General features: G+C 44.6%; 1 protein-coding gene and 1 long non-coding RNA gene across 3 annotated transcripts in view; one reads left to right on the top strand and one right to left on the bottom strand.

Annotated features, from left to right (window-relative positions):
• Nucleotides 1-24,980, top strand: part of Rarb (retinoic acid receptor beta) — a 629,041-nt gene that overhangs the window by 389,076 nt on the left and 214,985 nt on the right. The window lies entirely within an intron of this gene.
• The window catches only part of LOC126500573 (uncharacterized), a 9,006-nt gene continuing 1,095 nt past the window's right edge, over nucleotides 17,070-24,980 (bottom strand). Inside the window, exons 2-4 of one of the 2 annotated variants that reach the window (XR_007591384.1) lie at nucleotides 21,856-21,928; nucleotides 19,483-19,582; nucleotides 17,070-17,556 (exon numbers count right to left, since the gene is read on the bottom strand). This is a non-coding gene — a long non-coding RNA (uncharacterized lncRNA). The remainder of the gene's footprint in view (nucleotides 17,557-19,482; nucleotides 19,583-21,855; nucleotides 21,929-24,980) is intronic. The other variant, XR_007591383.1, reaches the window with a different exon arrangement.

The raw sequence follows: 24,980 nt of genomic DNA, 5'->3' as shown, positions 1-24,980 counted from the left end.
CTTAAAGCCTGTGTCCAAGATGGTTCCCACTTAAAGGTGCCCTATGAAGCCCAAGTTCTCCAGCCAGTGCTCATGGGGAAGGGACAGAGTTACATAGCCTTAAAATCTCCGTCAGGTCACTGTGGACTGTTAGGGTTTCTACGTATGCAGATTTTTTTATGAATTCATGGTTTGTAGAATGAATAATGTGGCCATGTCTAATACACATCTCTGTTTACTTTCTCCCTATTCTCAAGTGGTCGGGGAAAATAAGCGAGTCTCAGCCTGGATTTCTGACTAACAAAACAGCCAGACCCAGAGCTGAAAGCCGATATGGGCAGAAGGAAGGCGCTTGGACTCACTTCAGGCAACCCTACACCCTCTCCCACTCCCAGCTGCAAAGGCAAAGGCCCCGAAGCCTCCGAAGCCCCGTGGCTTTCCCAGCTTAGAGCTTCCTTTCGTTTCACTTTGGATTTAAACTGGTCAAAGGCATTCCTGCCTTCTCCTCAGAGATGTAACACAATATGAACTCAGAAGAAGTGTGGTTTGTTTGTTTTCTTGTAATCTGAAACAGCCTTTATCAAAAACCCAATTCATAAGGAGCGGTTAATCTTGTACAGGAAAAAGCAGATCTTTGTGGGGATTTTTTTCAGTGAAGATATCTAACTGTAAAGCCTCTTTTTATTTTGTCCTTTTTCAGCCCTCCATGAAAGAGTCTGTCTACCCCAATGTTGTCACACACACAGGGGACCAATTAGACAAGACAAATCACTCAGAGAATGTTTATCTGCATCCAAAACGTTCTCCAGAACTTTTGATGTGATTTTTGGCATTTCTATTTTTTAATGGGGATTTTTTTTTTTTAGTGATGGAGTGGCCAACTTATTTTAATGCCTGGCAGGGCCAGGAAGAGCGGCCTTGGGTGATGTGTGCAGACATATGAGAAACATTAATATTTAATTTTTACTCTGTTTACTTTGAGAAACTGCCAGGGAGTGATTCAGATATTTAGCAGAATAGGGCTTTTCTTTTATAATATAGTACAAAGGACAGCTGAATGCATGTTCTTTCTTCAAAGCGGGGGCTCTGGGGGTGGGAAATGGTATTTATTTGTACAGCTTACATGGGGACTACTTGGGCTGTGTAAACACTCATATAATTCTATTAAGAGTTGCTACCAAATCTATTCATCTAGCCTGTGCTCCAAGTCAGTGATGGGAAGTCGGGGTGTGTTGGTCCCACATTCCTTTAACTCAACAGCACCTGCGTGTTCCTGTTTGAGACTCACACCTGGGGACAGTGACTTGCACCGCCATGAATCAGATTGGTATTTGATACCCACACTGTGATTCCAGCGACAGTATGGGCTCCAACCAGCATCTTCCCATGCCTTACTCTTTAGTGTTCCTGCTTCAGGAGGCTCCTGCAGGGCCTTCAAACCATGAATAAGCCAAACTCTTCAGCCTAGGCATAAAAGCAATCCTCAGTGCTCACCAGCCGGCTGCTGCTTGCTGGGTGGATGCAGCCTGATGCGGAGCTGGGGAGCTCCTTTCTTCCACTGTCTTAAGGTTCCCCATAACCCCCTGGGGATCTATTCAGATACAGGTCAGCTGAGGGACAGTTTTGGCTCTGAATACTGGAGAGAAGGAGACAAGATAAACAACTCACGACAGTGGTGGCTACAGTGTCCCACACCAACGGCGTCATTCACAGTGTGCTCAGTGTCCCCCACATTCACAACGGAGCTGTCAACACAGGCGATTATTGAAACAGACCTGGCAGGTGACTGTAAAACCTTTCTAATAAAGCCAGAGGGTTGGCCCGAGTGCAGGGACTATGAGAGCCACTTTTGTCTCTGTGACTGACAGCTAACATGGACTGAGCGTGATTGGGAATGGGTTGTCTGCCTTTGATCTTCCTCATCAAACTTCTTAACCTATGTTCAGAAAAATTTTAAGCATTTAATGACAGCCCTCATTCTAAAGCCCAGGGTGCCCTAACATTCACTCTGTAGTCCAGCCTGGCCTTGAACCCAGGACCCTCCTGCCTTCTGGGATCTAAGGCGCACACCACCACACCCAGCTTTGGTATGGGGGCCGCAAGTTTCCACTTTCATCTGTTCCCAGCTGAAAGCTGGGCTTAGAAATTCATAGCCACTGTGAATCTAGTAGACCCTGGGGTTTGTCTTCTTTTGGTGTGCTTACTTGCTGTGGCATCTCAGAACACAGCTTGCAACCCTTGTTGTGGAATTAAGCCATGTTTCATATAAATAAATGGGGCAATACGAGGGATTATCAGTTAGTGTATCACAATTTTAAAAGCAGTTTGTTTTTTTTAATAAAAATTGCTCTACTTTATAATCATAAATTTTAGATTAGATACATTATTTGAGAAAAAGTTCATGGCCTACCAGGTCTAGGGCACACACAAAAAGTTAAGAGATTCTATTGTAGAAAGTTAAAGATTAGAAGATGGCCATTCCTTTTTATTTCATTAAGACTTATTTTTAATGTATGTCTGTGTGTGTGCCTGTGCATGTGTGCTTTTGTGTGTGTGTCTGCGCACGTGTGTGCACACACACCTGATGGTGTTGCCTGCAGAGGCCAGCAGAGGGCATCAGATCCTGCAGAACTGGAATGGCAGGTAGTTGGAGACTGCCTGCCTTGGGTGCCGAGGTCAGAACTCAGGTCCTCTGCAGGAGCAGTGTACACTGTTAAGTCACCATCTCCCCAGCTCACTAGCCAATCTTTTTTTCCATTTTTCACTGGAGAAAAGTAAACCAGCTGTATGAGGCTATGATCTACCTGTACCATTTGTGTTTTATATCTAATTGCTGCGAAGTGTAATTACAGCTATGCACAGCATTTACGGGGTGTCAAATTGATTTTCGCTCATTAGAAAACACCAAACGCAGTTCACTTAAGCTTATCTTCATTCTTTCATAGTTTATGCCTTAATAAATTACGACTGAGGAGTAGACGGTGTCATGTAAAACGACTCAAGACCCTGGTTCTAAGTTTAATCTGTTTCCATTACTGTTTCCACACTGCCCCCGATAAACACTCATATGGCAAAGGATGACACCGTTTTCTACAGCACGCCCTCACATTACGGAGTATTCAGCACAAACACAAACACTCAGCTCGATGCACAAATCTGAGAGGGAAGCTGTAAAATGTGATAGAACCCCTGGCTCCATTTCTTTGAAGGAAGGAGCATGCGTATGGCTGAGCAATATGAGCAGATATCATCTGATCTGAGAATCATTAATTCATATGTTAGAAAAAAAAACGATGGGACTGTCTAGGTTTGCTGTTCTTTGAGTCACTTAGAGGGCCAAGGAGACAAAGCCCCAAACTGCTCAGAGCCCCTATGGGAAGAACACAGTTATTAAGAGTGGCAGCAGACACAGTGCAACAGGCTTTCATGGACTGCCAGTCCCCAGATAATGACACAGAGACTTATTATTAACTATAAATGCTTAGTCTTAGTTTAGGCTTGATTATAGCTAGTTTTTTTTAACCTATTTTTATTCATCCATGTGCTACCCTGAGGCCATTTTGCCTCATCTTCACGCGTCCATCCTGCTCTTCTGCTTCCTCCATGTCTGGCTCACTGGCCCCTCCCTGTCTGTCTCCCCTTTTCTTTCTGCTCACCAGCCCCACTTATCCCTCCTCTGCCTAGCTATTGCCATTCAAGTTTTTATTAGACCAATAATGTGTCTTAGGCAGGCAAGGTAAAACAGCAACACACCTTTACATCGTTAAAAAAAATGCAGCATCAACAAATGTAACGCATCTTTACATAGTTAAGCAATTATTTTGTTCCACAACATTTCCCCCTTTTGTCTACATAAAAGGAAAGGTTTTAATTTTAACATAGTAAAACTATATATACAAAAATAACAATTATCGGGCTGGAGAGATGGCTCAGTGGTTAAGAGCATTGCCTGCTCTTCCAAAGGTCCTGAGTTCAATTCCCAGCAACCACATGGTGGCTCACAACCATCTGTCAAGAGGTCTGGTGCCCCTTCTGGCCTGCAGACATGCACACAGACAGAATATTGTATACATAATAAATAAATAAATATTTAAAAAAATAACAATTATCAAGTAAGAATTACATTTGCAATATCCAGTCCATTTATATTTGGCAAATTCAGAAAAAAAAAAAGCTCCCTTATTTATCCTAGCTTGTTGAGTCCAAAATTTTGTACCCAATTTACCTTCTATTATAACTAAGGAAAACTGTAAGTGTAACTATGCAGTCTTCAACTCCATCAAAGAACCCAGAAAGACATAATGCTGCCTGAGTAAACAGGAAGTGCAATACATGCACTTCCAAAACTATAGAAATGAAAGACATCTGGCTGCCTAAACAGCCCCCCCCCAGATTCCACTGCACCATTGAGCATCCATCTTTGGCCTACTTTTCTATGAAGCAAGAATTGTAAAGGACTGTCCTGCCTTGTCTTGGCAAAGTTTGGCTGTTGTTTCCCTTTGTGTCCTGTATATCCAGTTTGGACAGTATACTGTCAGCAGCCAAGACAAGGACAGTTTATTACCCAAATGGCTAGCTTTGGCACAATTCAAGCAAACTTCATATATAGAGATTCTTTGATGCCCATCATCCTTTTTTGATGTAAATTGGTGCTGCCAGGAGCAGGCATATTTCACTTTCATGAAAAGTCTTAGATTATTAAACATCTTAAATGCCATATTCTAGAGTCTCTGAAGTGCTTGAAGATTACACATCTAAAATATATCTATTTAACCTTGAAAACATACCTAATATGACTACAAATTTGAATATTATAGATAACCAATTACTACCCCCATTTTTCATTATACCTTATATTTTTAAATGAGATGAATAAGCACAATACCCCAAATAAAAGTAGAAACATACATATAGTATAACAAAAATAATTTTAAATTTGTATCACTATATCAAAATCCATAACAATGTAAAATATTTGAGGTTAATAATTGTCTTTTTATCCTAAGTCCTTATATCCCCTTTAAACAATGGCATACAGTACTGATGTCCAGTTTATGATATCCATAAACCAAAGAATGACCAGAAACAACCCACCCCACTTCTTGGTAATATGAGTATTATATTCTCTAGACTGCTTCCTGTTGTCCGGGTGCAACAGCATTCCAGGGGGTCTTTTAAAAATGAGAAAATAGTTTATTCCTGGGAAAATTTGTTGTAACATTTGTTGCTCAGTCTCTTAACTGTTCCCATGCAGAGGGATCGGTATGTATGTCACCTGTCTTATAGTTTTTCAGGATTATTCCTTTATGTCTATAACCAAGATTCTCAGGAGGTCTCCCTCATCAAATCTGGTCTTTATCAACTTTAGAGGTTTCCACACCTTTCATTTCCTTTAGAAACAAAAATATAAGCTCTTCCCCAATGTCAAAGGTGTTTTGGATTCCATTTTAAAGTTAAGATATCCCTAAAATATCTTGACTGGTTTGATTCGGCGGTCCCTTTTACAATCCATTGTCACTCAGCAGCTGTCATTTGCTCAACAGCATTCAAAAAATTCAAAGTCAACCCAACACCATGCAGGATCTGGGCTCCATGTGTACCTCATCATCATGTGGCTTTTCCCCCTTATACTACTTTGCTCTCTCTTTAAAGGCTTTCTTTATAATCATTTTTTCAAGACAGGGTTTCTCTGTGTAACAGTCTTGGCTGATGTGGAACTTACTTTGTAGACCAAGCTGGCCTCGAAGCCACTGTGATCTACCGGCCTCTGCCAAGTGTTGGGATTAAAGGTGTGCATAACCACTTCCCGGCTACTCCATATTTTTAAACTATTTATTTTTATGACTATCTGTACCCACTTTGTTTTCTTTTTTAAGTGCCTATGCATATTTTTAAATACACTGTAAAGTGCTTAGAGGTTGTTTCTTCAATCTGGACCTACTTTGCCATGTCCCTGTAGAATTCTCTGCCTTGTGAGCCAAACTTTAAACTTACCACCAGGTTGACTTTGCCTATTTCAGGTCTATGAGAGCTGAGCTTTCCACCCCATGAGACTGGCTTGGAGCTGCCTTTAACCAGGAGTTTTATTTAACCACCCCAGCTCTAGGAAGCTGGTGCCTACACTGTAGCAGGTGTTTTTACATAACTTGTAATTTCTACTTAATGTGCCAGCTGCTCAAGTGCTTGCTGTATGGCAGAGCCGCATCTCTGTACATTGCAGACACCTGACTACTAGGAAGCCATGTTGGGTGTTTTCTTTTGCACCTTTCTTCAGCCCTATGAACAAATACGTGCCCCATGTTGGGTGCCAAACATAACAGGCTTCCAGGGATGTCAGCAAAAAGAGAAAGTCAGTTGTTACTCTAACTCTCTGAGTGTGCAGGTTTTCACCCTAACCTTTGAATCTAGTTTTATTAGAATGATAGAGATTTAGTTAAAGCTACCTTTAGAAGAAGGACAGAGCCATTGTCTCGGGGGAACAGAATTGCCCCTGCACCAGGCTCTGGCCTGAGCAATGGGGCCCCTAGCAGTTTGAAGTACAGGTGCTGTGATGAAGGTAATAACAGTAGCGCAGTTCCCTGTGACTGCCATCAAGGCTTGGTAAATGATGAACCTTGTGGTCCGGTGAGGACATCAGTACTGTATACAGTCTCATTGGCTTGGTTCCTTCCAGTGTGTAGCTTACAAAGAATGGAAGTCTATTGCAGTTCTTCAGGTTGGGAGATTCAACACTGGATGTAAGCTGCCCCACCACCTGCTCCTCCTTCCTTCCCCTTCCCTCCACCCTGTACTTTCCTTAAGTGCTTTCTACACAGTTGTACAGTTGGTCTTTACCCTGTTAAGTTGGTGTGAGATAATAGTTGATAACAACAGCAAACCTGGGCTCTATGTTGTCTTTGTGAGCTAGCCTGAAGAGTAAGCAAAATCCTGTCCCAGAATGACTCCAGTCCTCCCTGGCCTTAATGTCTTCCTACCACTCCTGGTCGGTGGTGGGAGGGGAGCATTAGCCCCTTACGGCCAGGTTGTCCTTCCTCCCTGCTTGGCAGCCATATTCTCACCCTCTCCCCTCTGAAGGAAATGGGAGGTGATAGATGCTGAGGCTTCCTTCTTGGTGAAACATAGCTATGGCAAGAACGCTCTGTGATCCTTGACAGAACTGGACAGAACTGCCTTTGAGGTCCCTGGAGCCTGAGTCAGCCGTACAACACACAGTGCTACTCTAAACGTCAGTTAGCCTAGAACTTGATCTTAGCCCACAGTTACCTGAAAACCTGTAACAATCAATCCTCCCGCCTCAGCTTCCCAAATGCCAGCATTTTATAAACAGCTTGACTTGTTTTTTCTTTAATTAATTGATACAGTTATTTATTCCTTTGAGACAGAGTCTCATCTATAGTTCTTGCTTAGACTTCACTATGGAGACCTGACAAGCCCCTAACTCACAGAGATCAGTCAGTCTGCCTCTGCCTCCCTCATGCAAAGATTAAATGTTTATATAATTAAACCCTGTCTTCTGACGTATTTTTCAATTGCAAACTACAGAATGCAGGTTTAGTGACCAAGTGTGACTATAAACAGCCCCTGGGTTTCAGAGATAATAGTGCAGAACAGGGAGTCTTGATGTTACTTGTTTCAAGAACAGAGAATTGTCCTAAAGGCCCAGGCCCTGTTAGCTTCTGCCAGGTCCATCTTGACTTCTGCAATATGAGTACATGCACAGCTTCTCCACTGGCCTTAAAAGGAAAAGCAGACAAGCAGAGACCCAGAATAGGAGTTCTGGAAGTTCTTTAACACTGTACACAGTAGAACCACCCACGAAAACCTACCAAGCCCAACACCCGAGTCCCCACCAAATTCACTGAATAGGGTCTACAGGCATTTGTATCCAACGTTTACGATCCGATATTGAAGGCAAAAAAATGAGACCAAAATAACTTTCCTCTTGAGCATCCTTTAGATTGCCCATGAGGGAGAGCACAGTGGACCTGCATCATGCCCTGAGCAGCTAATATGAGTGAGACTGGTCTGTCTAGGAATAGCCAGCATGGAATCAATGATACATATGCAGAGCGTAGTTTTCTGATGAGAACTAAATAACCACACGTGTTGAATTTATATTCTTTAAATGCACAGAAGATGGGAGTCTGCCATCCGAGGGTAGGTCACAATAGTGGTCTATAGATTTTCAGTGACTCAGCATTGAATTTACACCTGAGAGCTTTCATAATGTATGTTAGAAGCAAGTGTCCATGGTTCCTGGGTCTCGGAGGGTGAAGTGGTCTCTCATGAAACACTGGTAAAATAGCTCAACCAAGAAGCCAAGTGTCAGGCTCCCAATCCACTCTAAGTCGAACTACCTGGCAGGTATTTCGATTCCCCAAATTCTGGTTATACCTGGCTCCCCTGCCCATCCTCAGGCTTTCTAGGAAACCTGCTTCATTTTGTTGAGCTTGCCACCTCATGTCTTAAAGGCTCTTACATCTCCACATATTTACCTAAGCTTTTTACCCTGCTCAAAATGCCCCAGAAGTCTTCGTTGCTTGTCCATAATCTCCAATCCCCCCCCATAGCTTCTGTGCCTGGCTTTGAACTCTTAGGCTGCCTGAGGAGTTCAAGGTTTGGGTTTCACTGTCTCTGTCTCTACTCTACTGCTGTCTCACCAGCTAGCCCACCCTTGGAAGACTCTCTGACTCATCTCTCATATCTGCACATCCCATGGGCTGTGTCTTTGAAGTTCTCCAGAATTAAGTCATTGCTTGCCATCTCTGAAGCGTCATGTGATCCCACAAGAACTATCAAAATAGCTGCTTAATTCATTTCCTGCATCCACTCTTGTCCTTAGGGACGAGTCCTGGACAGCACATTGAAGGATCTCTTTAAAAGGGACAGCCAATCATGCTGTTCCTCCATCAGCGTCCTTCAGTGGCTCCCCTTGCTTTTAGGAAGAAATCCAAATTTCACCAGATTTGGCCACAAAAAAAAATAATCCTACTTCCCAATGGATTTTACCATTTATAGAAACACTGTTTAAATATTTTCATGTTTTCTCAAGCACTAAATCCTGTAGGTAGTTCACTGTTTGGAAACTGAGACAAGAAGTTATGAAACATTGTAATATGCCCAGCCAGTCACGGGGGAGCTGGTCCCCACTCTTGCTCACTGCCCAGTGTGCTGCTGGCAATAGGGTGTGCTGGGACCTGTGCCACACAACTCGTTTTAACTTGAAATATTGCAATAAGGATTAATACAGCACAGTGTTATTTTATGTTTTCTAATGTATCTCAGTGTGAAGTTAGATAAGTGGGGGAGGGTTTAAGGAAGCAAGAGGAGCGAGAAATAGAGCTTGCATTAAGAAGCCTTCATCCCTCTAAAGTGATGCTCCCCAGGCAAGTTAGAAGCTCAGAACCTTGTTTCCAAAGCCTGATCTCTCCCAGGCTGCAGGTTACATCAAACATATGGAGATATACCACCCAGAAGGCAAACCACAGCTTTCTCCTTGAAATGCTTGTTTGGGATTGACTTGGCTCTCGCTCTGGCCTCACCATGGGCCACAAGTTCTAGGCGACTTGAAAAAAAGAGCTAGGTTTCCAACCAGAGGCTGGCCACCTCTAGAAGGCCAGCCATGCCCACAGACCTCAGGCAGGCTAGTCAGGCAAGTAGTTTTTCTGGTTTTTACTGTACGGGAAGAGTCGTCAAACTTCCCACTTATTGTGTGTGTGTGTGGGAGGGGATTCTTAAGTGGTAAGAAAGCCTGGACTTCTGCTCAAAGTGCATCAGAAAGCAGATGTCACCAGTAGAATGAAAAACATCAGGACCAAGGATTGAGGAGGGCAAGGGAGAGGTTAGTTGTTGTGCACATTGAAACATTTGACTTGTTCTTGTCATCTGGTCCTCTTTCTGGCCAGAGTGCTCAGGCTGTTCTCTTGATTCAGTCTGGCAGAGTGGTGTGATGCACCCCTGCAATGCCAGCACTCCTGAGTGCTGTGCCACACCCCTGCAATCCCAGCCCTCAGGAAACAGAGAGCTGTGCCACACCCCTGCAATCCCAGCCCTCAGAAAGCAGAGTGCTGTGCTGCATCCCTGCAATCCCAGTCCTCAGGAAGCAGAGTGGTATGCTGCATCCCTGCAATCCCAGCACTCCAGAAGCGGGCGAGCCAGTGTCAGCCAGTACGTACTAGATAGCTGGGTTTTGTCTCACCCTGAATGACACAAGACAAACATGCAATCTGCCACACAGGCGGCCTAATCTGAGCCCTCTGTGTATTGGAGGGAGAGCTGGGGAGCCTCAGCCTGGCCTCCTCTCTTCTACACTGTAAACCACTGTTATCTAAAGCAAGCAGAGATGTGGGAGGAAAACGCCCAATTATATGCCAGGAAACCCAGTGTCCTGGGTTTGGGGCAGGGGAGTGGCGACATTGAGTTTCATTGATGGGGCCCCTGTGGCAAGCCAGCAACCCCCCAGGAAGGCCTGCTATTCCTGTCCTCTTGGTGAACCTGCCTGAAAGGAATCCAGGAGTTATTTGGTAATCAGGACTTGTCAGCACCTCGGTTATGCAGGGTGGTTCAATCCGATAATGTGAATGGAGCCTGTAATAGGGCTGGTGAAAGGACTCCGGTTTCAAAAGGGCCTTGAATGATGTTTTGTTCATTTTCTGTTTACATGTAATGCGTTATTGATGTCATTACCTTATAATACAGCAGCTTGTTTCATAGAAAAACCAGGAATTATTCATTCTTAAAAAAAAAAAGACTTAACTGAAAAAGAAAGAAAGAAAGAAAGAAAAGGACCCCGCTAGACGAGGAAAATTGCATCCAAGGGCTGCAACTGAAACATATTGATTTTTCTGGCGCGCGACTTTTTAGATTAAAATGCCAATACCAAATCCTTTCACGACCTATAGTTCATAAGAAGTTCGCATGTCATTTGCTATTATTCTGTGGGGAGAAAAGCTGAATCTTTAATGAAAACATAGTTGGAAAGATGTCTGCCTTTTCCACAATTTGCATATCATTTTAATAATGCCTGGTGATGAACTAAACATGCTTATAGTGGGGTGCGATGAACATTTTTCTTATTTCAAGTCAAAAGGCATTTGTCTCTTTGATCACGGCTTGACTGAACTACCCCCTTGAGGATGGAGGCAGGCCTTGATGTGTGTTCTGTCCTTGTCTAGACCCCATAAGCCTGGACATGGAGCTACTACTACTACTACTATTATTACACATGCGCACGTTCGCGCACATACACACACACACACACACACACACACACACACTTCTAAGTCCTTTTAAGGCCCCAAACACACACATTGGACATCCGTACTTGCAAGCCATCCTCACAGGCTTTCTTCAAGATGGTCCTATTCCTGCTAAGCCAAAGACTATTTGCTTTCCTTATCTTTCCAAAGACTCAATCAGGACCCACATCATTCCGTCTCTGTTGCTGTGCTTCGGCCGTTAGAACGAGGCGGATTCTCAGACTTCCTGGACAGTAGCTCCATCAGCTTGATTTCACCTCCATGTCCACAGCGGGGAGAAGGGGGAGGGGCCAAACCGCACCCCACGAACCAATGCTACCTAATATCTACTTTTGTAAAGAGAGTTTTGTTAGCACACAATCTGTCCATCAGTTGGCTTGTTACTGATGACTGTTTTCTGCTTGCTGTCAGCAAGACTGAACGTTGCCATGGAGACCATATGGCAAAAGCAGATTGACTGATCCCTGGCCTGTGGTGTTATGTTTCTCTAGAAGGTTCCCCTGTGTTCTGGTGCCCAGGGGTAGCCGCTGCTGCACTTCAAACCAGAAGAACAGGAGTGGGGTAAATGCTGTAGAAGTCAAAATCGTGAAGTTCTTAGCACTGTGGAATATTAAAAATCCCCAACCGAATGCTCAACTGACTGACCGTTTATTGTCCTGACAACATTTTGCTTTTGTGATGTTCCTTGTGCATCTTGATAGTTTATTGGGGTTCATCCTGGTACTAAGGAATGGTCAGACAGGCTCTTTCCCTTGCCCTATGCTGGGCAGGCACGCAGTTCTGCGGGGTGCTCTTCATTGTAATGGCCCCTCTTCTAGGTACTAGAAAGTGGTTTTGTCTTCTCTCTGAATGTCTTCTCTCAAATCCAGCATTCCTGGTGTTTCCTAGGCTCTCCCCACCACCTAGTACCTGTAATCCTTTAGGTCATGGACTTCCTGGATTTCAGTTATCCCCACTGAACTTTTCTGTTCCTCAAACTGACCCACAATGTTGTGCCGTGTGTTGTGGACTGGTGCCTTAGGCCAGTGGGTGTCAATTGAAAGTAGCTTCTTGGTTAGGGGTGGAACCCCATCCCTATCTACTTTCCCTCTCAGTGCTTGAACTTGTGACGGTGTTGAGAATGTTGACACGGTCTGTGAGTTCACATGTGCATCAGCCCTGTTGTGTCCACAGGACACTGGTTCCTCCGAGTCATTCTGGCTCTCCAACTCTTCCTGACTCCTCTTCTGCATCGATCCCTGAGCCTTGAGGGAAAGGATTTAATGAAGACATTCTTTAATGGAGAACCGAGTGTTGCGAAATCTCTCATTTTCTACACATTGTCCAATTATGAGTCCCTGTGTACAGCTGAGAATTCTCTGCCTAGGGAATGCTGGGATGTCTTCCAAACTCAGTTAAACTAAAGAAATTAACCCCCCACAGACATCTCTCGGGCCAATCAAATCTAGACAATCCTTTATGGAGACTCCCTTCCCAGATTGTGCCAAGTTAGTGACTAAAAGTGCATATTACACAAGGCAGCCATTTTGCGATGCCGAGGAGAATGGGTAGAACTGGAGATGGAAGAAATGTTATTCATTTCTAGAGGCAGAAAGGGAGCATCTTAGCTGACTGCCTTTCTAAAAATTAGGGCCATCTTTACAAACACCATACAGACTTTTTGATAGCTGCCTTTCAAGACACAGATTGTTAATTCAGAATGTATTTTTTACTTTTGTCATTGACACGCAGCGATTGAACAGAGGCACTATCTGCTTGATTCCCACAATTCCAACGAGGCAGGCAGGGTAGACTGTTTTCCTTTGCTTTTGCCTCACAGGTGAGAACCTAACACTTCGAGAAGTTAGACAGATCACTTGAGATTACACAACCAGCTAGTCAAGACAAAAAGCCCAGATCTTTCTTTCTGTTCTAGACAAGTATAGGAGGATGGGTGACGCCTGCGGTGGAGCAGCAGGTTTATGAAAGACAATGCATTTGCACAAGGGGTGTGGCCACATAACTCAGTGGCCAAGAACTCACTCTGGGGCAGAACTTAGGGAGGAAACCCAGAGGTCACAGTCAGGAGGCAGATATTCTGCAAGCCATAACCCAGACAGCACTTATAAAAATTCCTCATTGGTTTACTACATTTAAAATCAGGACACAAGCCAACAAAACGATATTCCTAGCCTCTTTGTGACAATTAGTTTACCTGGCCCAATGGGCTAGTAGTCTCATCCCTGCCTTTTACCCACAGTCATGGAGACTATCAGCCTACTGGTCTTTGTAGGTACAGTGACCCAGGTGGCTGTGCTCCCCTCCCCCCACTGTGCATTCTGCAGGAACTTTTACACTTTGTAAAGTAGACTACAAAATAGCGGGTTCCATAGCATTTCAAGAGATGTGTCTCAGGCGCTTCGCTTTCACCCTCCAAGCTCCCTTCCTGCCTGCAAAGCAGGGCTGATTGCAGCAGCACCGCGTGGATATCTGAGGCTGCTTTCCTTTCAGCCCCACTGCGGCCTGGGAGCTTCCCATCACTCGGGCACGAGGTTCACTTGTTTTCCTGCCCTGCGTCACCAAGTGTCCCTGGACCCTTCCATCAAACGTGCACTCTCAGACATAAAGGCAAGCATATGATGTAGTCATACATATATGTCCATGTCGTAGGAGCCATGCAGAGCCCTGGCAGATGTGTCTGGCTACCATTCACAGGGCATTATCACATGGTCTCAGTGGGACAGCATGAACTTTGAGGTGAGCCCGGGTGGCAGATATCCAGGATTCTCCTCTCCCCCCCCCCCCCCCCCCCCCCCCCCCCCCCCCCCCCCCCCCCCCCCGTGTCTAGTTGTCTAGTCTACAGCTGTCTCTGGCTGTGCCGTTTCCAAGCCTGCCTCTCTAGCCAGCATCACTGAGGTCCTGCTTCTGCTCTGCGTCTTCTTTTCATCCACTGACTCCCCGGTCTACACCTTCCTCAGCTTCTCCTGGCTTGCTAGATTAGTAGGGCCTGGAATTCAGGGACCTGTACCAAAAACAACACACAATTATGAATGCAAAAGGGAAAAAGAGAGAAGAGCAAGGGGAGCTTTTATTTTTCAGGAGGAAAAAGAAAACAAAGTAATTTATAAATCCTGAAAACTATTTAGAATGGAAAAACTAAAATAGATTTTAAAAAAATCAAAAGCTAGACATGGTCCTATTTGTTGGTTGGCAATAACTCTCTAGCTCTTTGAACTTTGCCTTGGGAAGTTTCTTTGTACTTTGTCTCTTTCTTCTTATTTAGTTAATAAATTACCTTTTATTAATTATAAGTTTTCTACGGAAAAGGAAGGAACATGCTTCAGCCTTCCCTAGATGCACTGATTATAATTTGCTTCTGTTTTACTGGCGTGATTGGGAAGCACTTCCAATTTCTACATAAGTTGTCGGGTTGGGAGGCAACGAAAAACATCCATAGGCTTCAAGGCAATGGCAGGCTGCTGTGTTGACGGTTTAGTACCCCAGCGCTGTGACATCCAGAGTCAGTGCAGGGACAGGAACCCAGTGGCCACTTGTGACCTGCTATCCTCTGCTTTAGGAGGAAATCTGTTTAACATCTGAATGTCTGGTGGAAGATTTAGGATGTGGTGTCCCCAAACTCCAGGGCAGCCTTCACAGCTGTGCTGGCCAGGACAAATAACCCCAGACCATATCTACAACCTGCCAGTGAGGAACGACAGGGACTCTCCCCCGCTCAGCCCCACTTGCCCCCGATAACCCAGGAGGACATAGGCTGCTGGGAATGTCAGCACGCAGATAAGATAGCCATAGCCACTTGAATTAAAACCCAGTCCCTTTTCAATTGGATTCAGGTGACCATGTACACAAATTTTCTAGCTCCTCTCCAGGCCTTGGGAAAGCTCCACACAGCAAGGGGTCCTGAAACGTGAGCTTTCTTAAAAAGCTACTTCTTCTTCCAGCCTGATTTGATTAAAAAGATGTACAAACAAGAAGGGGAGTCACCTGGCATTTTAGCTAAGATCACCTCTTCCTTCATGGCTCAGTCGCACCGTGAGCTTCTGTGTGTGTGGGGGGGCGGTATCTCCATCACTGCCTGCCCCATTGCAGATACTGCCTGCAACACTGGGGACCTGCTGCTGTGTTCAGCTCATTCAGCTGCATCAACTAAAACGAACTTGTTTTCCTAAGATTGGGCCTAATGACTTACTTAGAGGTTCTTACCATGTGTCCAAACTTGGTCTCAAGATATGCTGTGTGTGTGTGTGTGTGTGTGTACACACAAGTGTGTGCCTATGCATGCCTATGTGCGTGCGTGTACACACACACACACACACAATCTATTGTTGTCAGTCAGCCTTGTGTACCAAGCATGATTGAGCCCCGGGGTTACTCTGGGACCTTTGTTTTTCTATCTTTAGTGTGTGTTTATCTAAACTTTGTTCTATCTACCTAGAGATAAGGGGTGCCATTTTTCTCCATAATTGACAGAACAAGCAATGGCAGGTATTTTACAGGGAAGCCTCAATTGTGGCTGAACAGCATCCAGACCCACTAGGGCCAGCGCATAAAAAATGGCACCAAGTGGGGCACTTAGATGTTTTAAGCTAAGTAATCCAATTGGATCAGAGTGAGGAACAGAAAACGAAGCGTTATTTCATTTGGAGAAGCGTGCCTGGGGGAGACGATCTTTATTTCAGATAACCTGGCACCCCGAGGAGATGGGGAGAGTGGTGGGTGCTGGTTCTGAAGGGTGACACAGATGTCTGCTGTCAGAGCAACAGCATATTCAGCTAGTGATGGTTTGCTGAGGACTTAGACTCAACTACAGAGCGGTAGGAGAGCGGGATACCTGGGCTCATGACACAATCTAGAAAGACAAAACAGGGGCTGGTGCAAGCCTTAGCAAGTGTGGCAAGGATGAGGCCTATTTTTAACTAAAGAGACAATGAATATATTTTCCTCCCCCTTTAAGCATCTGATGTGGAAACCTAGAAATTTCCTATTTGTCCTCTCATTGTATTAATAAAGAACTGAGGTCAGGAAAAGCAAAACTCACAGGTTACACGGAGCTATGCCTGGTTTTCTCTTTCCCCCAGAATCCGGAGGGTGCATGAACTAGTGCTGGGGTTTAACACTCACTGCAAGTGTTTGGCACTTGACAATTATAAATGTTGTAAAGTGCAATATTTTGCATAGGATGCAATAATGCAGTCACTGAAATACCTTGCTACAAAGTAAGTCCCCATCTCGTTCCTTGTGGTACCCTAGTGGCTACTGTGTGTCTGACACGGGGAAGGTATTTAGTAGGCGTGAATTCAATGGTCCAAGACTAGACAACTGAATAGTTAGATGAGCTAAGAGAGAGAAGAACGGCCTGAAAAACGTGGGTGAGTAGATGAGCTGGGTGTGTGGATGGATGGATGGATGGATGGATGGATGGATGGATGTCTTTGAAAGGGGTAATTTAACTTGTTCTCAAATTTCCTAAATAAGAACCAACTGTGCCAATTTGGGGCCATGCTGTCTGAAATCGAACACAGCAATGAACATGCTTTTTAATAACTGTGAACAACAAAGGTTTTCTATTAGGAGTACAACAAGGCAAGTCTCACTTCATGATTAAATCTCAAAGACCTAAGATTGCCAACAGAGGCATCTGGAAGTGTCAGCAGCATGGAGGTGCCACGTACCTATAATTACAAGTAAGAAAGCTCTCCATGGTTTAGGAGAAGAATGCCAAGCCAGGGAAGAAACCGAAAAATAGAATTTGGCTTTCTTATTTACAGAGAAGCATTTCAAAAAAGAGATGTATATAAAATGGGAAGGGACGGTGAAGAAAATCAAATCCAGACAATAGGAGAAAACTGTTTCATTAACGTCTATGAATTTGTAAATGTCATCTCATTTGTTGGTGAAAGAAAGCACCCTACAAACTTAAAGATGAGTTACAGATTTTCTTGTCTATGCTACATAAGATCAACACTGAGGCAGGAGGATCGTGTGGACTCCAAACCAAACATGGTTACAAAGCAACCAAATGGGGCTGTGCAGCAGTACCCTGTCTTGAACCCAAGCAAATTAGAAGAATATTGCCGGCTCTAAAGGCCTCCTCTGGTAGACTTTTGCAGCCTTCTGACAGAGTCAGAACCAGTGAGTTCTGAGCGAGGTGGTTCTGCAGGTAGGTCAGTGTCGGTGAGGAGCAACAGCAGAGAGGCAGGTTCATTGCTGATCCTGCATGCAGAGTACCGAGGAGACGTTTTCACCGAGCGAGAGTTTGCTCCTCCAAAGTTTGTGTCTCGCTGATGACTTGTGTAATTATTAATCTTGTATGTTCCTAAAACTAATGAACAGAAAATTAGAGGCAGGCCTGTCATTTCCCACTCTTTCTCTCTCTTTATGTGTGGCTGAGTTCAGTCCCCATCAGCACTAAATTCCATTCAGAGTTCACAGCCGTCACAAAAGCTAGTGCAGTTTTAGGTTAAGCATATTTTATCCATAAATTGCTATATTTGGTTCTGGAGTTATTACTGCAGTTCCTTGGGGTACATTTAAATCCACCTTATTGTAATAGATTATGGAATATAGTGGCTAATGTGTCTAATGTAAAATAAATGACTCTAATGATTTATGATGCGACACTTCAATTTTATTGAACATAAGGATCATTGTACTAAAATGGATGGTGTATTGCTGGTTTAGCATAAAATACTGAATAACATATTCAAGAAAATGAATGGCTCGGCCAGTTCATAATATTCTGCCCCTTCAGCTGAGAGGTCTTTAATAAGCAAGAGTGTCATTACACTTGGAAATGGATGTGCAGGTAATCCATTACCTAGAACAATGACAGGGACCTACCTCCATCCTTATTGAGGAGGGGATTCTATGGGAGAAAAGGCAGAATTCTGGGGTCTTCATGAAAGGTTGATTTCCACCCAAGCACACACCAATGATGCTGTGTCTAGTACAACAATAAATGGCCCCTACGCTTGTAAACGGTCACCTTGAAACTCTATTGCTGCATCCTAAGATGAAGAATTTCACAAAAAGGTTGTTTTCCCACATGGTCCTTTCTTCATATCCTTGGTCCACAGTCCATTCTCCAACACTCAACACTCCTTCTGCCCACTATTTGTGGGGGTTGAGGTCTTTTCTTTTCCTGACTGTCTCTTTACGTTTGATTGCCAAACGGTAAAATAGAGTGAAGACAGACTTGGCTGTTCGTTCTTAATAACTGCCATATTAAAGATGGTTTTCAATTATCTAGTGATATATTGGAGCACTTTATTGGACTTCTCCGATCCAGGAGGCTAAAGACCATTCTTATTTGGTAAATGACAGATGTGGATGAATGGCAGAGGTCTGTGCTCCAGAAACTGGGAGAAGATTAAGAAGAGGATTCACGGGAATGTTCTTTGACCCCCATCCTTGGGATCTGGCCATTGTGCTAATAGTTCCCATAGGCTACCTGGGGAAAAGCTCGGTGACAGGCAGAGCAATCCTTAGGGAATGATCTCAATAGCACCCATCTCGCCTCTGGGAAGATAATGCCTTTCTTCCTATGCTGGGGCTGTGCTGGGAAGAGGGATAGGGCTGGAGCATCTTGAAACTACCTATTGCATTACAGTAACCCTGTCACCCACCCCATCAGCCACACATCTTCTCTCCATGCTCTGGGGCATTTCTTTCTTCCATCTCTCAACCCAGACAAGCCGTGGAGACAATGCAAAAACAGAGAAGCCACCTACTGCTGGCACCCGAGGTACTCTGCCAAGGTGGAGACCTGAACATAGTTCAACGTGGTGCCAGGCACACATGGCAGTCTGACTTCTTTCTCCAGGGTAGCAGACACTGCCTGGAAAGTGATGGGTCATGGTAACCTGACGGTTACCATGGAAACATGACTGCTGTCTATGCAGTCAATGAGTTTTACATTCCAGAGTGGAGCTATCTTTCCAGAAGACTGTGTTGGGTACGCTGCAGTGTATGCTACTTTATCTAGGCTAGAATTCGGGCTGTTTCAATCATCATACTGATAAGGTTATGATACGGTGTGAAACTATTCATTGTAGAAAGAAATGAGCAAATATTGGTGACGGGCACCAATATTTTAACTGTTGTTGTGGAAGCTGATAAACAGGTCTATTTCTGAGACACACAGATGCTCGGAAATGAGCAACTGCAGGTGTAAGTGGACCATTCTTCACCACCCAATGGGTTGCTTTTGGATCACTCTATCCACTAGTCAAGAGAAGGGAGAAGTTACCCGTGCTGCGGTATCTGATGATAAAAGGTCCATGCCACCATCTCAGAGCCTCCAGTGGCCAAATCTTAGGATTTTTCTTGGCAACAGCTTCCATGCAATCCTGGAATTCCAAGACATGTTCATAAAGAACCTGGAGGACATTTTCCTTTTTCTTTTGACCATTCCCCTGCCTCAAAATTCTGTAGTCATTGAAATGGCTCCTGAGATTTTTTTTAATATTATTGGAATTTTATTTTTTATTTTTTTATTAAAAATTTCCACCTCCTCCCTGCCTCCCTTTTCCTCCCCCTCCCCCCACTCCCCACGTCCCCCTCCCCTCCTCCTCCCTCTTCAGTCCAAAGAGTAGTCAGGGCTCCCTGCCCTGTGGGCAGTCCAAGGTCCTCCCCCCTCCATCCAGGTCTAGGAAGGTGAGCATCCAAACAGGCTAGGCTCCTACAAAGCCAGTACATGCAGTAGGATCAAAACTCAGTGCCATTATCCTTGGCTTCTCAGCAGCCCTCATTGTCCACCATGTTCTGAGAGTCTGGTTTTATCCCATGCTTTTTCAGACCCAGTCCAGCTGGCCTTGGTGAGCTCTCGTTAGATCGGCCCCACCGTCTCAATGGTTGGGTGCCCCCCTCGCAAAGAGCTTGAGGGAATAGGATGGTTGGGATAAAGGAAGAATGGATATGGGAGCAGGGAAGTACATATCTTAATTATGAGAGCCATTTTAGGGTTAGCAAGAGCCTTGACTCTAGAGGGGTTCCCAGGGGTCCAGAGAAATGTCCCCAACTAGGTCCTTGGGCAGCTGAGAAGAGAGAACCTGAAATGGCCCGATCCTATAGCCATACTAATGAATATCTTGCTTATCATCATAGAACCTTCATCTGGCAATGGATGGAGATAGAGACAGAGACCCACATTGGAGCACTGGACTGAGCTCCCAAGGTCCAAATGAGGAGCAGAAGGAGGGAGAACATGAGCAAGGAAGGCTCCTGAGATTTTATCACCTCCCACAAAATACTGTTTTCCCTCCAGTAATGTCCTCCTGTCAACTTCAGCAGGATCTATCTGATCATCATTCAAACTGATCTAGATAACCGCAGCTATAGAAAGGCACCCGAGGGCCCACTGTCCTCTCCCCCATGTCTCTACCCAGGCTTCCCCATGGCCTTATGTTTTACGTTATTCTCTAACACTTCGACTCTAGACTCCCATCGACAAGAGAGACTTACTGAACAGAGCAGAACCTGAGAACATCTGTGGTCCCAACCCAGCATTGACATTTAAATGTGAGGGTTTTTTGTTCTTTATATCTGCCTTCAGATGACAGACTCCTTACCTTAACTCCATCAAAGGAACCTGAGGATTCTCTTTGGGAGCAAGGAATTCCCAAGTGGTACAGCCTGTGCCAGAGTCAGCCAAGTGGAGCAGGCAGACTTTGCAGCACAAGGCCTGGGCCAAGCTTAGAAACACTCTGGCTGTCAAGGACAATTACGGTGAGATGCTCAGGACAAGCAACTCGTTAGAAGAACATGCCCCCATTGCTGGTGGGAGTGTGAACTTGTACAGCTGATTTGGAAATCAGTATAGTGATTTCTCAGAAAATTAGGAATCAATCTACCTCAAGACCCAGCAATACCACTTTTAGGCATATACCCAAAGGATGCTCAAAAATACCACAAGGACATTTGCTCAACTGTGTTCATAACAGCATTATTTGTAATAGGCAGAACCTGCAAACAGCCTAGATGCCCCTCAACTGAAAAATAGATAAGGAAAATGTGGCACATTTACACAACGGAGTACTACTCAGAGGTAAGAAACAAAGACATCTTAAAATATGCAGGCAAATGGAGAGAACTAGAAAAAACAATACTGAGTGAGGTAACCCAGACCCAGAAAGACAAATATCATATGTACTCACTCATAAGTGGCTTTTAGACATAAAGCAAAGAATAACCAGCTTACAGTCCACAAACCCAGAGAACATAGACAACAAAGAAAACTCTAAGATCTGCCTAGAAAGGAATAAAAGACCACAGAGCAGTGAGCTGCTAACACCGCAGAGCGTAGGAGGAAAGAGGGGGAGGAAGGAACGGGAGTAGGAGAAAATGTATAATGCAATTAAAAGTAATAAAGTATAAAAAAAAGGAAAGAAGTTGGGTGTGGTAAGTCTAGATGTTGGAAATGAGACCAAAGTGACCTGGCAGTGCGAGGAACACTATGTGCCTTCACAGGGGTGCTGTTCCCACAAGCTAGACGAGATAGAATGTTTGTATTATATGGTCTTTTTCTGGCCAACAACATTTAAAATTATCTAGAGGTAAACTTAACAGGGAGTAAGCGAGAAAACTGTCAGTCAGCATAACTCCTGAATAAATGCAATGATACCTTGCTCTTGTGCAGGCGAGTTCAGGCCTTTAAGGTGTTAGTGTCTCTCTTTCTGCATCTCCCAAGTTATATCCTTCAAAGCAAAGAGAGATGTTAGCGGGGTGTGGAGGCAACCGCTGGAGATAGTTGGCAACTTGATATAATGTTCTTAAGTTCACCTGGAAACGTAAAAGGTGATGGCTGAAGGGGAAAATGTAGGTAACAGGGAGATAAGAGAGGCCTCCTGTCATACAGCAAAAGACAGCATGAGAGGCCACAGAGCAGCGAGCTGCTAACACAGCAGAGCTGAGCAAGATGGGCAGCAGAGGCCATGAGCAGCAGAGACAAGGGGTGATGCCAAGCCCTCCCCTCAGGTAGACTGAGGACAAAGGGTATGTATAAGGGTTCTGTATTTTATAAATGAGGGTTGGGCAAGAACCAATGCAAGCTTCCTGTCAGCAGAACGAACTCCACATAGACCATGAGTGATTTTAGCAAGAGTTCACACTGTGACATTCTAAGAGAAATACATGTATGTTTTATACGGAGAAAAGGAACTTGAATATGACATGAAGAGATGAAGCCATCAAAGAAAATGTTGATATATTTGACCACAAAACAAAATGAAATTCACTCCAGAGGTCAAAGGACCAACAGCAAAGTAGTGTCAGACATTCGAAACACATATGTTCTATATTAGCTTTCCTTCCTCTTGTGCTTTGTGTGTGTGTGTGTGTGTGCGCGCGCGTGCTTGTGCATGTGTGTAATGTTAGATATTTGTAATACATATGTCCAAGATCAGCTTTTCTTTCTCCTGTGTGTATGTGTGTATACTTGATGCATTTTCACATGCATAACCATGTGTCTGTGTGCATGTGTTTGTGTGAATGTGTGTGTGTGTGTGTGTGTGGTGTTAGATATTTGCAATACATATGTTCAAGATCAGCCTTCCTTTCTCCTGTGTGTATGTGTGTATACTTGATGCATTTTCACATGCATAAGTGTGTGTGTGTGTGTGTTTGCACGCGCACATATAAAAAGACCTCAGGTGCTGTGTGCCTTAGTTTTTTGTTAAATATGTTCCTTTTTTTTGGTTTTTTTTTTTTTTGGTTTTTCAAGACAGGGTTTCTCTGTAGCTTTGGAGCCTGTCCTGGAGCTCCCTTTGTAGACCAGGCTGGCCTCGAACTCACAGAGATCTGCCTGCCTCTGCCTCCCGAGTGCTGGGATTACAGGCATGTGCCACCACCGCCCGGCTAAATATGTTCCTTTTGGGTGGGGATAGAGTCTCTCATAAATATCTAGGGCTTGCTGATTTGACTGGGCTGGCTGGTCAATGAACACCAGGGACGTCACACATACATGCTCCCACACCCAGCCTTTTACATGGGCTCTAGATGCAAACTCACGCTCTCATGCCTACATGGCAAGTACTGTAGCAATGGAACTGCCTTTCCGGCCCACAGGTTCTGAATTTCTACCTGAGTTAAAGGAAACATTGACATATGAGTAAATGTACACACATGTACAGGCATGTGCACACACATATGCATGCACACATAGATGCACATGTGTACACAGAGAGAGGCACGTGTACATGCATACAGAGGCTGCTTCAATTTTTCCAATGAGGTTCCTAATACCTTCTCTGGGAATGTTACACTTTTAGCATAAACTTCGGATATCTTTTTCCTTAATACAATTTATAATCAGGCTTTCACAGTCGAGCAAGCATGTGAAATTGTTATAAACCCAAAATAATCTCTACTGACACTATGTCTAACTTTAACCTAGAAGTAAATGGTTCTCAGCCTCTTTGGAGACAGTCTTCTTTGAGACTCAGGGGCTAGAGAGATGGCTCAGTCCTTAAGAGCCTGCACTGCCGCTGAAGAAGGCCCACGTCCTAGCACCTGTGTGGAGCAGTTCATAACTGCCTGCAACCCCAGCTCCGGGGGGTACTGAGCCTCTGACCTCCACAGGTAACTGGATTCACATGCACACAAACGGAAATAATAAAAAGAAATCTTTTATACTCAAACCACGGGGTCTACTCCCTGAAAGATGAAGTGCAGATTCCAGGGCACCATGTGAGTGGGGACTCTGACTCTAAGTGTGTCTTCTGAAGTCAGCTCATGGCAGGCACCTCTTATTGCATAACAAACCACCACAGATTTAATCAATTCTGACAAGAACCCCTGTAGCTTCTAATTCTGCAGGTTGGCAACTTGGCCTGTTTCTGGGGTAAGAGAAAGTCAGCCAGCCCAGTGCTGCCAGCAGAGAATCCAAAAACAAGTCACATACCTGCTGGATATGGGTCCACCTATCAATGGGTGTGTGTGTGTGTGTGTGTGTGTGTGTGTGTGTGTGTGTGTGTATGCAGGGTTTCCCCGTTGGCCTTCTCCGGGAGGGCTAGAACAGAAGCCACATCATCTCAGAAGGCCACAGCACATGGCAGTGTCACTTCACACGTCCCATCAGTCCTTCCCGGGGTCGCAGGGATCAGGGCAGCCCAGACTGAGGCAAGAAGCGCTTGTGCAGAAAGCAAGGCTTATTCGCCATGAGAAAGGCACTGTGATGGGGAGGCGACGTGGTAGCCATTTCTACGAAGTCTGCTAGGCACAGTGGCTTGTGGTCCTAGATCATGGGGAACTGAGACGGGAATATGTGTCATTTCAGCCTGGGAGGTCAAGGTGAGCCTGGACTCCATAGCAAAACCCCATCCCGAAACTAACTAAACAGAGTAATCGCCCAACATGTCGCTTTTGACCCACAGGGGATCCAGGCCCTACCATCCGCACTCGGAAGAGAACAGTCTGAAAGGGACTATGGATCTGCTGATCCATTCAAGCCAAAGGCAGGCTCTTGGTTTGTTTTCTTTGCCTTATTTAAAATGTTCTGACAGAAGAGGCTATGCATGTATGAAATGGGGGAGAAGCATCCATAGGCATGACAGGTGCTATCCACTTAGATGTGCAGTGTTTATCCATGACCAGAAAAACTCAGCTTGACAGCCCTTCGAGAAATCCCTGCAGTCCCAGGGGATAAGTAACCATAGGGCTCATATGAGGGTCTCTACACCCACAAGGAAAACCAAGCAGAGAGAGAGAGAGAGAGAGAGAGAGAGAGAGAGAGAGAGAGAGAGAGAGAGA

This window comes from Alexandromys fortis, unplaced genomic scaffold, assembly GCF_014885135.2.
Source record: "Alexandromys fortis isolate MF-2015 unplaced genomic scaffold, M_Fortis_MF-2015_v1.1 scaffold_46, whole genome shotgun sequence".
Classification (NCBI taxonomy): domain Eukaryota; kingdom Metazoa; phylum Chordata; class Mammalia; order Rodentia; family Cricetidae; genus Alexandromys; species Alexandromys fortis.
This window is presented reverse-complemented; position numbering and strand designations above follow the sequence as displayed.